The sequence below is a fragment of the Parus major genome, chromosome 7 (genome assembly GCF_001522545.3).
Source record: "Parus major isolate Abel chromosome 7, Parus_major1.1, whole genome shotgun sequence".
NCBI lineage: Eukaryota > Metazoa > Chordata > Aves > Passeriformes > Paridae > Parus > Parus major.
This window is the reverse complement of record NC_031776.1, coordinates 8,285,372-8,298,815: the sequence shown is the minus strand read 5'-3', so window position 1 is coordinate 8,298,815 and position 13,444 is coordinate 8,285,372. Positions and strand designations below refer to the sequence as shown.

Below are 13,444 nucleotides of genomic sequence, written 5' to 3'. Positions count from 1 at the left end.
CTGGGTAGGAGCAGCTCTGTCAGGGGTGTGGGTTTTGTGTAGCAGAACCCACAGGTGAGCCCAGTGCAGCTGTGACAGAGGTGCTGAGCCCATCCTGGCTTGGGTTGGGTTGGGTTGTACCTGGATGTTGGATAGGTCAGGATGTGCACCAGTGTACGAGCATCTCATTTGTGAGATGCTGAACACATTTAAAGGCTCATGAAGGACAACTTTAAATTGTAAAGGAGATAGTGCTCCTTTAATCCCACAAGTAAAAATTTTATTTTGCAAAGAGGAAAGCTTAATAAAATCATTTGAAGCTTAAGGGTGACAGTAAGTGAGCCTTAAATGTGCCTACATTGTAAATGACATCTCTTCCCTGCCTCTTAATCATGGGAGGCGGTGTCAGTGCCTGCCCTGCCTGAGTGCTTCACACACCCAGCCCTGAGGCACACCACACTTTCAGAGAATGCTGCACAGACTCTAATATTTCCTGCTTGTAAATAATAGCAGCAAACTGAAGACCTTAAGCTTTGGCTACAGGATATGTAGGATGTGTGAGGTCATATAATGGATCATAAGCATCAAAATGACCAGGTCATTTATTGTTAATTCATTTGAATATTGAATATTTGTGCTGGGACAAATTGTTGTTAAGGGCAGCTTTTTTTCTCTTTATCCTGTCTGTTTTGCAAACTAATACTTTTATTGAAGTGTCAGTGGTTTGTATGTGCACTGTCAGCTTGCTACAGGCTCCACAGTGGTGTAAACATTCTCTCGATGTGTTCTGTGCATGTAGGATGTGCAGGAACCAGTCAGAAGATCACTAAAATTAAAGGTGAAATTTGTCTTCCAGAGTAATTGTGCCAAGGAAGCACAAATTAGATCAGCATGCTTTTCTTTATTTTTTTTCCTCCAGATCCAAGTATTGTTTTCTTAGAAAGAAAAGGAATGTTTTAATAGAGTGTCTACAGTGGCTACAGATCTAAAGCAGTGGCAGGACACAGGGTGCCAGCAGTGGGTGTTGGAGGTTGCCATCCCCATAACTGAAAGAGTGAGATAAACACAGTGCAAATTATGTCTACTGCCACACCTGCTGGAGAGAGGAGCAGGTGTTATTCCCACATTGCTGCACATTGCAGCATTTGGTGTGTTTTCATGGGGAAAAAAACCCAGTTTGTAACTGAGCCCTCCCCAGGAAAAGACAGAGGAGCGTTGAGCAGAAGGGTTATTCAGGAAGAAAAAGATGCAGTGGTCACCTTACCCAGCCTCCTTCTCAAAGCTTTTGATTTGCCTGCTGCTGCTCAGTCATGGTGATCTGGCCTCTCCTCAGCTACCACCCATTTCACTGACCTGAGAGTTTGGGGAGCAGAATTAAATGCTTTCTTCCTCTGTTTAAGCTTCTTGTTTCCTACACAGTGAGTCTGACTGGGCAGCCCTCCTTTCTCTGCTCACATCTCATCCCACTCCTGTGTGAGTGGCAGGCAGAATCTGGCTCTCAGTGAGTTGAATGAACAATTGGATTGGGAGCAGTAGCAATTCCCACCATCCCACTGCTGCTATGAGCTTTTAGTAAATAAATGGGAAACATTTCACATAATTAAATACCATCTTAGGAAACTGGGGAAAAAAATGCCCTAATTTAGAAAAGCATTCAGAATTGCATATAAAACATGCTGCTTAAATGTATTTTATAGTGAATTTGCAGCAGAAGCACACATCTGAATGCATTCATGAAAGATCACAATCAGCATACGATCTTTCAATCTGTCGGGTTTTTTGTGGGGCATGCTGTTGCTAACACTGCTTTAATAGCTTTGCCACATCCAAACTTCACCTGCCTACCCCCCTGCCCCTAAAAACTCCCATTTAACTAGGGTTCTCATTTTATAAATCACATTTTGTAATAGAAGTCAGTTTTGTGTGCCCCAAGTGGGTAAGCATTTCCATCCTTATATCAAGAATTAAGCATCTCCTGAGAAGGAAGAGAGGTCAAGTGCTGTAATAAACCAGATTCCATCAAGAATGTGAAAAAATGCTGCTCTGTCCAAAGCTAAATGGAAGTATATCTGGATTGGGATGTGATATGAAAGAGTAATGAATAAGCTGAAGCTATTTCTAGAGTTTATGCCCACTGTGGCTGATTCCATCTCATTCTTTCTGACACTGTTATTTACTTTGAATTACAGTGAAAGCTCTTAATACATACATGATGTATTCAAAAGGCCAGGCCCACAGCCAGTTCCAAGTACCTTAATTTCACAACACATATCTTTGCCTTTTGACTACATACCTTAGAAACATATTGAACTCTTGGAAATGAAATCTGACTGGGGACTAAGCACAAACTAAGTACACACAGGCAGGTACTGAATAAAAAAATAATTTCACTGGACTTGTGGACCAGAAAGAAAAGTGACTCTGAGAAATCTGTCAGTGTCTCCCTGTAGCTGAGTAGGTTACTTTGCCACATTCATTACACTGGAAAATCTCTTCTTGATTTCAGTGGAAATGCTACTTCTCATTGAAATTTTCTACTTGGTAGCATACCACAATATTATTTCTATTTAATCTATTAAATTACTAAAAAAATAAAATATAAATTCTAGTATTTAGCAGAAACACAAGGCTATATTTTTTAGCTTGCTGTAGTATTTCTTTTGGGCAATTAATCTAGGAATTTTCCTTTTATAATTAAAAAAAACCAAAAAAAAATCCCTGTCCCTTTCCTGTTCCTTGCACATTCTGAATATCCAACTGACAGAGATGAAATACATTTTTAATATTTATTATGAACAGAACACATATTCCTTGAAATAAAACATAGCTTTTATTCTAATGAAATATAATACATTATTTAAAATATATTTTATCCCTTTGTTTTCATTTCTGATGGAATAATGTTGAATATCACCATTAAAGTCTAATCTTAAAAAATTACTTCAAATGCAAACTGCAATGGATATGGCTGAGAAGAACAGAGGCTTTAATCAATAGTGTTCAAACTCTTGGTAGTTGCTAAAAGATGACATGTGGAATTCTCTGGGGTATATCAGTCATAAATAATGATGAGAAGTTTCTTCAATTTCTGAAGAATTACTTGAAAAAAATTAATTCCTACTCTCTATTTTTAAGGCTATGTCTGAAGAAATCTTTTTGATTCAAAAATCAGTGATTACTTCTAATTTACTTTTCTATAATACTGGGTTATTTTTGTATTGGATGAAAATTCACCTTTTATTTTACAGTTGTACAAACTAATACTATAAGGGATATTATCTGTACCTACAAGTTTTGTCTTTACTATGTTATATAGCTACAAAACAAAGACAATTCAGGACATTATTATAATTGCCATCCACCTTACATTTTCAAAAACACTGGAGGTCATTGCTGGGTATTACTGTACAGGGACATTTTGTCCTCTCAAAATCATAGTGATCAGCAGACCAAGAGCTTTTGGAAGTAGCCACCAGCTTTCTGCTCTGTGCAGTGCTCTGCCTGCCTGCGTTATTAAGTGCAAATAATTATTTTGAAATTTCCATTTGTAGAAGAAGACATCCTTCCTCACCTCTTACTCAGCTAAACCACCTCATATATCTGTGCACAAGAGAAAAATGGGAAACAGTCTGGATAATTCGCTGTGCTGTGTGTTGAGTTCCCTGAATCAGGTCAGCTGGAGCTTCAATGCTTATATTTTGTGGCTGATTATGGATACCAGTTTCTCAAAATGCTTCATCACTGCTGAAATTAACATTTTATAGTAAAAAATATTCTCATTTCTTTTCATATCTTTCAGCCAACATGGTTTCATTGCTATTACTGCTTGCTTTTTATGCAAAAAATATTGAATCTTAGTCTCAGTTTTTACTTTTTTTCATCCTGAACATACTAGATGAAACTTCTCAGGAATAATATTCTAGCCTTAAAGATGAATCAGCTTACATTGTTATTAGAAAGAATGCCAGGACAGAAGGAACTTGATTTTCATAATATTTCCATTGAAGTGGATAAGGAGATTTTTCAGCTCTTTTGGGTTTTGACAATTTGAAAAAAGGAAACATGTAGTTGTAAAAGGTATATTTAAGGATTTCTGGACAGACTTAAACCTGAAAAGTAAAATTCCATATCATGAATATTTGGCTGTTCTCTGCAGGCATGTTTTTATTTTCATTACTTGAGGGCTATTGTCTACTTAAGAGTATATATGTGGTATTAATTCCAACTGTGAACAACCATAATAAATCCAAATGAAATGGTGTGAGAAAATTAACAACTCTGAATGTTTTTCTCAAAAAAATAATTTAAAGAAATTAAGTATCACGATGTCATCAAATTTCCCCTAAACTCAGGACAAATAACTAGCATTGTTTCTCTCTGGAAAAAAAAGTTTTGTTTTGTGTATTCCCCCACTTCCACGCAGGTCAGGGCTAGTGTATGCCAGCAAATTCACAGTCTTTCCTCTATATCTGGGGAAACCCTTGCAGGATATCCTGTCACCAGGCACAGGTGGAAAGCTAAGGTCAGTGCTCCACAGCCTGGCTTGCCCATGGCAGCCTCACCAGAATGCACAGGGGCATCTTCTTTTCTGTTCTTTAAAATAATTCTGGTGTAAACATACATAAAAATAAGACTTAAGCTTAGTTTTCATAATTAAAAAAGCAACTCACTAAGAAGAAAATGGAAACATTCTTCAGGAGATTTGTGACATTCAGTCTCCCAGAAAGCTTCAGGAACTGCATCCCTAGAAAGTTTTTTTTCCTGTTTACCTTATTTTTGAGCAAAGATAACTCTCTTGCCTTGCCTACAGCCACTCTCATATTTCTTCTAAGACTAATGAGTCAGCCCCATGTGCATAGTATTAATTCACAGGTCTTAAGTCAACTCACAAGAAAGATCAGTGTCGTTCCAGAAAGGGACAGTGTCAGAAAGTGACTTATAAAAGATCACAAATGTGAAGTCATTATGATGGGTTCATGAGTTTTTAAATTCATGTTTTCCATGTGGTGTAAAATGATATGGGACAGAAGGATTTGATATGTGATGGAGACACCTGACACAAATACAGAGATCTCACTACGGCCTGGCCTTCACAAAACTGCCATTGAGAGGGAAAATATTCATGGTGGGGAGGGCTTTTCATAGTCTTAGCTCCAGCTTATGTGGATTATGTGAATTATCTTCTCTAAAAGAGTGAGGAAAGCACTGAAACACAAAACATAATGCTCTGTGTAGGTTTTGGAGCTATATGGGTGTTCTCAGTACAGCTTTATGATTTGCATAAAGGCTTGGGGAGAAAGGCAGGTGTAGGTCAGAATTAGTCTCTGTACACCTGTGGAGAGTCAGCATTGTGAGCTCTCCTCCCCATTCACTGGGCAATCCTTAGAGGTTTGTGGTGAGGGACAGGGCTCAGGTGTGGTGAGGGACAGTCTCCTCAGGGCTGACTCTCCTTTGGTACCTCCAAAGCTCAAGGACAGGGAGGGAGAAAGAACCACAGGAGCCGTGAGGACTCGTGGGGTGGGGACCAGCAGTGACTCTGTGAGCACCCATGGAGTGGGAGAAGTGAGGATAGGGCAGAGAGGAACGTGCCACAGCTCTCAGTGTGTGTGTGCACACCTCAGACACCAAAGAATCTCCCCATGCAATTTGCTGCCACATGATTTAGATGTTTGTCCTTGGACCGGTTCCTGTTGTTATTAACTGGAAGTACAACCGGCTTCTCAGAATTTTCCTCAGGCTTCCTTTAATGTCCAAGTGATGTAATGAAGACGTAAAGTAAGCCTCAAATGCAGGTTTTGTGGCATTTAAAAATTTCTGAAATCCCTTTTTAGTGTTGTAAAACTAATCTCCCCATTGTGAACTCATGCAGGCATGATCTCACCTTTGGCTTAAAAATCATTGCATCTCGCCAAAGACTGTTGCTATTCCTCACCTTTTGAGTATAATTTGATCTTCTCATGCAGCTCTAACAATAAGATTTTTTGATGGGCTGGAGACAATTGCAGAAAATAACAAGTTGGCACATGGGAGTGTAAAATGACTGATAATTTTGCAGAAAAAATTACGAGCACATGACCTCTGAGGCTGTAGGCCAGGAAATGTCCTTGCCTAAAGCCTATAAGAAAAACTGAGACTTTCTGAAACATTTTTTTATTTCTCTTCCTGGTGTTAATCTTCCAAAGTGCATTCTCATTTTTGCCTTTGCTAATAATCTTCATTAAAGGATATAATTTCCATCAGAGATTTTTCATGTGGCAGACCTGCTTCCAACTATTTGTTGAAGGGATACAAAAATGCCTTCTAGACCTCTCCCTTGTTTAACTAATGCTTCCCTGCACAGCTGAGAACCCAGGAGCTCCCCCAAATGCCAGCTCCATTACCATATCCCCAGCCAGTTTAAGCCTAACTCAGCAGCATCATTACATGGCACTGCAGTCTACAATTCAGATACAAGTCCTCAGCCCTTGGCATGTCTCTGTTAGTAAGATCATCCCTTTCAAGGTAAAAAATAAAGCACTAAAGAGGCATTGTAAATTTTTTAGGACATTATTTGTATCACAAAGGAATAGCTGTCACTTAGCAACTGCTGCTGGCAATTGTATTTTATGATCACAGAGTTTTAGCACTGTGGCTGGTACTTGTCTATACACTCCTGCTCCAAAAGTATCTTTGGGCACCTTGGTTTTGGGTATAAAAGCCACATTATTGCAGTGACAGAGATTGCTTAGCTCACCATGTCAGCACTGGATAGAGGGTGTAAGGCCATGATAAACTGAATAATACATCAGAGTTTGGAAGGAAAGTGTATTGTAATAGAGCTATGTGCACTATTTATAAATATGTGATGGACTACTGTGGTCATTACAATTCATGCTCCAAGTAAAGGCAAAAGATACAGTGCAAAACCAGACAGAAATCCTTCTGCTCTTTCCCAGGAAGCCTCTCTTGTTTATCAACATATATTTCCCAGTGAAGGGCATAGGTTTGTCCTGATTATACTGATCATATTGATTGTATTTAAACCAACTGCTTTGGATATCTCAGTTTTAAAAAAATATCACTTTAAAAAGTATTAAGTCAATTCAGAACTTGCCTCTGCAATCTGGAGCCCAGGATGGAATTTATAATGTTCCAGCTTCCAGCCTGCTGGACTATTAGCATTAATTACTTCCTGAGAATACTACAAACCAAGCATGTGAAGATTTCTTTTCTCCTTAGTACAACCCTAACACCATCATTATGGACAGTTGATACAAATTTTGTTGTTCTGTAGTCAGAATTGTAAAATAATTGAATTTGAATAAATGTATTGCAAGCAGCGTTCAGACTTCTAAACACCCTTAATATTCCACACATGTACAAATAATTTTCCACTTTCTTTTTTCTGGTATTATAAAGCCTAAAACCAATATGTAAGATAAAAATTGTCGTATAATTCTTCCACACCGACGTTAACTTTACAGAATTGTGAGGATATGCTTAAATTTTCATCTAAAGTTGTTACATAAACCAGAATCAAAATGTTATCACCCAAGCAAAATGTCTTTCCTATTACATTGTACAGATATAACTGAGAAGATAGGAAGAAAATGTCATTGTTTTGAGCAAAATAAAAGAAATGGCTATTGTAGTGCTAAAGCATTTTATATAGATCACTTTCTGTTTGGCTTTTCTTCCCTTAAATATCCATGTTTCCATCCATATGGGAGATGAGGTGGAACCTGTGTCTCAAAACTGACATTTCCTTTAGTGAGGAAATCACTTTTTTTTCCACCTAGACTCTCAGCAAGAAATGACTGAAAGCTCAGTCATAGGAATGCACCATGTAGGGTCTGGAGTTCAATGCTGATGATAACAAAGGTAATTAACAGTACTACTGTAATCATTACAATGTCAGATTTTTACAAATTCACTTGTGACTTTAATAAACTTGAAGGTATTACAGGCACTTTTATGTAAATAAAGCTGCTGATTATTTGGTTCTTGTTTTACTAAATGAAAATCTGGTCTAATTAAAGAAATTTCTAAGAATTTCTGCTTCCCTTTAAGAAGAACTCGGGACAAAAACCTGGGGTTTATCCCCAAACTCTACACTTAGCATTTCCATACCAAAACTCCGGAATTTCAGAGTTGCTTTATTGTTTTTTTACTCTGTGTGCTATAAGGCACTTAATTAGGAGACAATGGAAATGTTAGTAACCATGACTGAGATGTTGATTTGCAAGTTTGGCAGGAGTTTTAGTTGTGTACTGTTGCATAACTGTATATCTGCTCTAGATGGTACTGTTCAGAAAATTAGTTAATAGATAATATTTTTTTATTACTATTATAGTTAGTTTCTGGGAGCTAACTGCAGGTACGGGAGGAGCCATCCTGGGTAGATGGAGCAGGTAACACTTAATGCAGTCACTTCCCCAAACCTCAATCAATTGTATCTTCAATTCCCTGCAATGTCCAGTGCAGCTGGTATTGAGCACAACACGGGACAATCCAAACAGAAATATTTCAACACCTCATTAGGAAGGGATGGACCCTCAGTGTCTGCTTTCTCCTGATCTGCTCTCTCAGTGTTTATGTCCCAAACCTGGTTTATTTGGTTTCTAGCACTGTTGAGCACTGAGGGGGCAGAGGCAGCTGAGTGTTTCACAAAAGTGGTCCCTTGCTCTCTTTTAGAAAGTCTTTCAAAATTTCATTAACTCTCCTAAAATTAAAACAAATTTACTGGAGCAGGTATCTGGAGGTGTCTTATTTCAGCCCTCTGAATTGTGAGAACCCCATTTTTTTGTGTTAAATTTGTTGGATAGGTTAAGGGTACAGACTGGTCAGTCTATCTACTATCAATTTATCCTATAAATCTAAATCTACTAATTGGACTGAAGTGAACTGGTGCAAGTGCTCTGCTGCAGTGAGAATAGATATTTCAATAACCTGCAACATTTTGTTTCCAGCTGAAGCTCCAATTGTCACATATTCCCTGTGGAGTATGTTTACATTTTCCTAACATTTGTATAGTATCCAAACATATTTTGTATTCTGAGATTTGTCCAATATCATTATTTATTGTTAACAGGTTAGGAACAAAATCTTTTATTTCCATATAAAAAAGGAAACAGACTTTTTTGAGAAGTAAAGTATTGTATGGGGAAAAGAGGAGCCTTTGATTTGTTTATTTTAGCATTGTTAGATAACCTTCTGTAAATAAACTAAGTCAAACTTGAGAACACAGATTGAGAACAGGATGCTCTTAATCCAATTGTAAAAAGGCTTTAGCTAATAATACTTTGACATTATTTTAACAGGGGAATCTAGAGTGAATCCCTTCTAGCTTTGGGATTGATTGAAATAGTTTCCCCTGAAGCATAAAGCATGCTTCAAGTCACTTTAGAAGAGTTCTGAATTCTGAACATAAAATACTCTTTATCAAAACAAAAGTCAGTGGCAAATCCATGGTACTTTTCCAGCTTTAACTTCTGCTACAGATGTATTAAGTTTTTTTGCCTTGCAAGGATTTTTTTTCCTACTAAAAATAAAAAGGACAATAATATCAAAACATCTGCACTGATTCAGCTGAGTGAGACACAAAACTTCTGAAGTCAGGCACTGATTGTCAATTGCAGTGTTACTTCTATCAAAATAGCAATTTTTATTTAGTACTTTCTTTAGATACACAAAACAGCAACTTGGTAGGCCCTATACCACCCTCCCTCCAAAACTCTTTGAGGAAAACCAAGGCAAATTTTGGTCTTTCATGCCTGCATTAACAAAAGTCCACAGTTCCTACAAAGAAAAGACCAATCTGTATCATAATGAGAAGCTTTGATTTCTATTACTTTAGCATTTTATTATTATTTTATTATTCTTTTTATTTTTTTACTGCAATAAATAGATGTATGCAAAAGGTACCCACCATTTCAAAACTGTGTTGCTTGCCTACAAAATATCAAGGAAGGGTCTGTCGAAGTGCTAGTTAATAAAACTTCTGAAATTCTAAGTGAATGCTACAAATGCACCAGGCTCTGGTGTCTTGTGGGAATTCAGCATGGGAAGAGGAACTGGCTCCTCAATTCCATTACCCAACATGGCAGAAATGCCCTGTGATTTGCACCCAGATTTGCAAAAAATAGGTGGGAGTGAATCAGGTCAGACACAATCACTGGAAAAGAGGAGTTTATCAGATCCAGCCTCAGTGAGCTGGGCTTGCCATCCTGAGCTGACTTTTTATCCAGAATAATTTTTCCTATGGCTTCTTTTGGTTTTTGGGTTTTTTCCTCTTTCTTGTTTCAGCAAGTGTCCCAGTTCCCTTGCCTGGGCATGAGACACAGCTGTGCCACAGCTTCAGCCCTAGTCCTTTGCATCTGTGTCCCTCACTCCTAACTTCTGAAAAACAGATGTTTCAACCATGACCAATTTTATTCTCCCACTGCATGGGATTATTTGGACTTTTTCCATCCCTGAAAGCATACTGAATTGGTGGGATCATTGACCATTAACAAAGGAATGGAGCAGCATCTTGTAACTTATTTAAAATTGAGCTTGCACAGAAGAGACAAAAATAGTTAAAAAGAAATCTGGAAAGATAATATAAAATATAAAAAAGGTAAATAAAATGGGATAATCCCAGAAAAAGGGGCAGACTAGTCAGAATCAGACTGCTCCACTGGACATGGCTGAGTCTTGAGTGAGGCTGCAATATATCACAGGGTCCATAATAAATCCATTAACAGAGAGGGCTCAGAGGAGGAATGTATTGGGTTACTCACAGGAAGGGAGAGAACTCCATTTATCCCCTCACCTCAGAGCAAGAACATGATCAGGTGCAAACCATTGCAGTAACTGGGCTCCAGCCCACCAGCAGAATGGCTTTTACACTCCTGCATACAGGACAAGGGGCAATGTTTTCAAAAAAACATTTTCATGCAGCCTTGAGATAAAACAAGTCATCTTGGCAATATCAGGGTTGGCCATTGTAGAGCTTATTCCAAGCAATATTCATTCAGGACAGGAGAGAGCTAAGTCTATTAGGAGACTGTTAGTGATTTATTTGCTTTTTTTTACAGTCATGTAGTGGGGAAGGACAGCTAATCTTGTTGGACTCCATTAAGAAAGTCTCTTCAGGCTTTAGCCAGCCTGGCATCCCCACCTGGCCTTTGCAAGCAGCATGACTGGAAATTTCTTGTAATGTCCCAAGCCTATTTGCATAAGCATGGAAGAAGACTTGCATTAATAATCACTGTATTAAGGGCCTAAAAATCCTGATCACATCATTAGACATATTCCCTGGGCATTTTTTGTACATCATAAATATCTCCTCATCACCTCCTTTATTTCTGTCACATCCATGATAGTTTTAGTAACAGTTTTACACTACAGCTGAAGTCAGAGTGAAAAGACTTTTCTTTTAATTGATTCTATTTTAATTTTTTTCAAGAAGAGAAGGAAGAGTTTTAAAAGCAGAAAGATCTAATAGTATATGACTTACAGAAATATTACCCTTAAACCTTCAGGGTTTAAGATACATAAAGGAAACTGGGAAGATCATAGGCAGGATTTGCATAGGAGAGGTAGGGAAGTGTGGATACATTTTGTCATCTACTTGAGGAGACCTAGAATGATATTTCTGTACTTCTCACAACCCAGGATTACAGTTGAAAGTGTTTTATATATCCAAAAATTTGCACCACCAAACTAGGAAGCAGAAGTAATTGAGCTGCAGGCCCTTGCACAAGTGGGAAGGTTGGTCTTCTGAGAGCTGTGGGGTTTCTGGGTTTGCTTTTGTTTTCCCAGCCCAGAGAAAGTCAGGTTCAAACTGTGAAAATACACTGGGAGATTTTCTTAGGGGAGGATAGAAGCAAGCCAACAAGGACATATCTCCCTCGTGAAAGAGAACAGTGGGGCTCCCTGGCTGGCTGAGCTGCTCTGAGAGAAAAAAGAAGTCATTTGAGTGCAAGAGCTGATTTCTGCCACCCTGTGATGACACGTTGTCAGACACCAGCGAGGCCCTGTGAGCCCCCTCACCAAGGTCACAAAGGTGGGCCACTCTGCTCCAGTACAGAGCTAGTCCCAGCCAGGCTGAGGGACACTATTGACCTTCCCCCATTATAAAAAGCTGATAAAGACTCTTATCAATAAGATGCCAGTAAGAAATCAACATTCACTAGTTGTTAAAGTGCACTAGATTAAAAATTACATCAGTTTTCTCTTTGTAGTTTTCAGTGAGATCCCATGTAACTTTTCATTCCAGCAGCTTCTCAGTGTAACCCAGACATCCCAACAGTACTTGTGAGCCAGAAGTGCATAAGCAGCCTCACAGGACCTCACTTCCCCTTCAAGTCTGCATGAACAGGAAATAAAAAAAAAAAAAAGTCTGGCAACATTCAAGCAATACATTCATGAAATCCTTTAAAAGGAGAGTTCCAGCATAATTCAGCATGATTGTAAATGCTGTAAAATGTGTAAGCCTAAATGGCAAAGGGAATTGTATACTGTAGTTAGTGATAAACGTTCCATGCAATATACAGGGTTTAGCTGCCCCACTTACCCAATGCTCAGTGGAATTAAGTAGTTAAATTTATGTGCATAGTACTGAAATTGTAATGCTGAGTGTCAACCTCAGACCTGTTTTTCTCCTAAAGCATAATAAAAATACCAGTGGAAAAATTGTCCCAAGCCTTAGTCTGGTTAAAGGACTGCAAGTCAAGCAGAAAATGTAAAACATCTCTGGTTTCCTGACCAGCCTGTCACAGCCCAATCTGCTGTGAGAGTGCAGGAGGCACAGCCTGAAAGCACCTTGGGAAAGGGGTCAGGGCTTAGGCTGCTCACTTTTTGACAGAGGTGAAAGTCTCAGCACACAGTGCCTGCCTGCCTGTGTTAACAAGGTGGCTTTTCTGAGCAAGCCATCAAAGGCAGAGGTGGGACACTGTGGGTTTGCTGTCTCCTGGGAGGTTCCAGGTTGGCCACTGTTCTTCTTTGTGGTCTGGCAGCTCTCTTGATTTCCCATGAAAGCTCTGAGAGTTCTTGTTTGTCCTTCCTGTGAAAAGGACATTGCAGTGCTCACTGTAATGATCAGCTCTTCTTCACCTCTCAGTTTGTATTTCTGAAGCCATGGGGGAGCTCACTACAACCACTGGTGGAAAGGAGAGAGTGAAGAAGGCTGTGCCACTGCCCTTTCTGTGGGCAGGGCAAGGGAATTGGCCTCACCTGTCCAGCCAAAGCCCAGGGATTTGCTGCACCTGAGTGGGCCTTGGAATAGAAGAGGGAACGAGCTTCACCTGTGTGTGGTTAACCCTGGGGCCATCCCAGCTGCTCCCAATCTCTGCTGATGAGGCAGGCTGGGGGCATTTCCTTTCTGCCTTCCCTCAGAGGGCTGCTAGCTCAGGGAGAAGGAGTTACACACGAAGCTGGAGCCCTCCTTTGTGGAGCTCCATCCCCCAGGCAGAGGCTGTGAGGGTGAGTCACTGCTTATGGA

General features: G+C 39.2%; 1 long non-coding RNA gene across 1 annotated transcript; it reads right to left on the bottom strand.

Moving 5' to 3' along the window:
* Positions 1-11,971: 11,971 nt before the first annotated feature.
* Positions 11,972-13,028, bottom strand: LOC117244724. Its single transcript, XR_004498317.1, has 2 exons — positions 12,799-13,028; positions 11,972-12,310 (listed from the first exon to the last, which is right to left on the bottom strand). It is a non-coding gene; the product is annotated as an uncharacterized LOC117244724 (long non-coding RNA).
* Between the last annotated feature and the right edge of the window lie 416 nt (positions 13,029-13,444).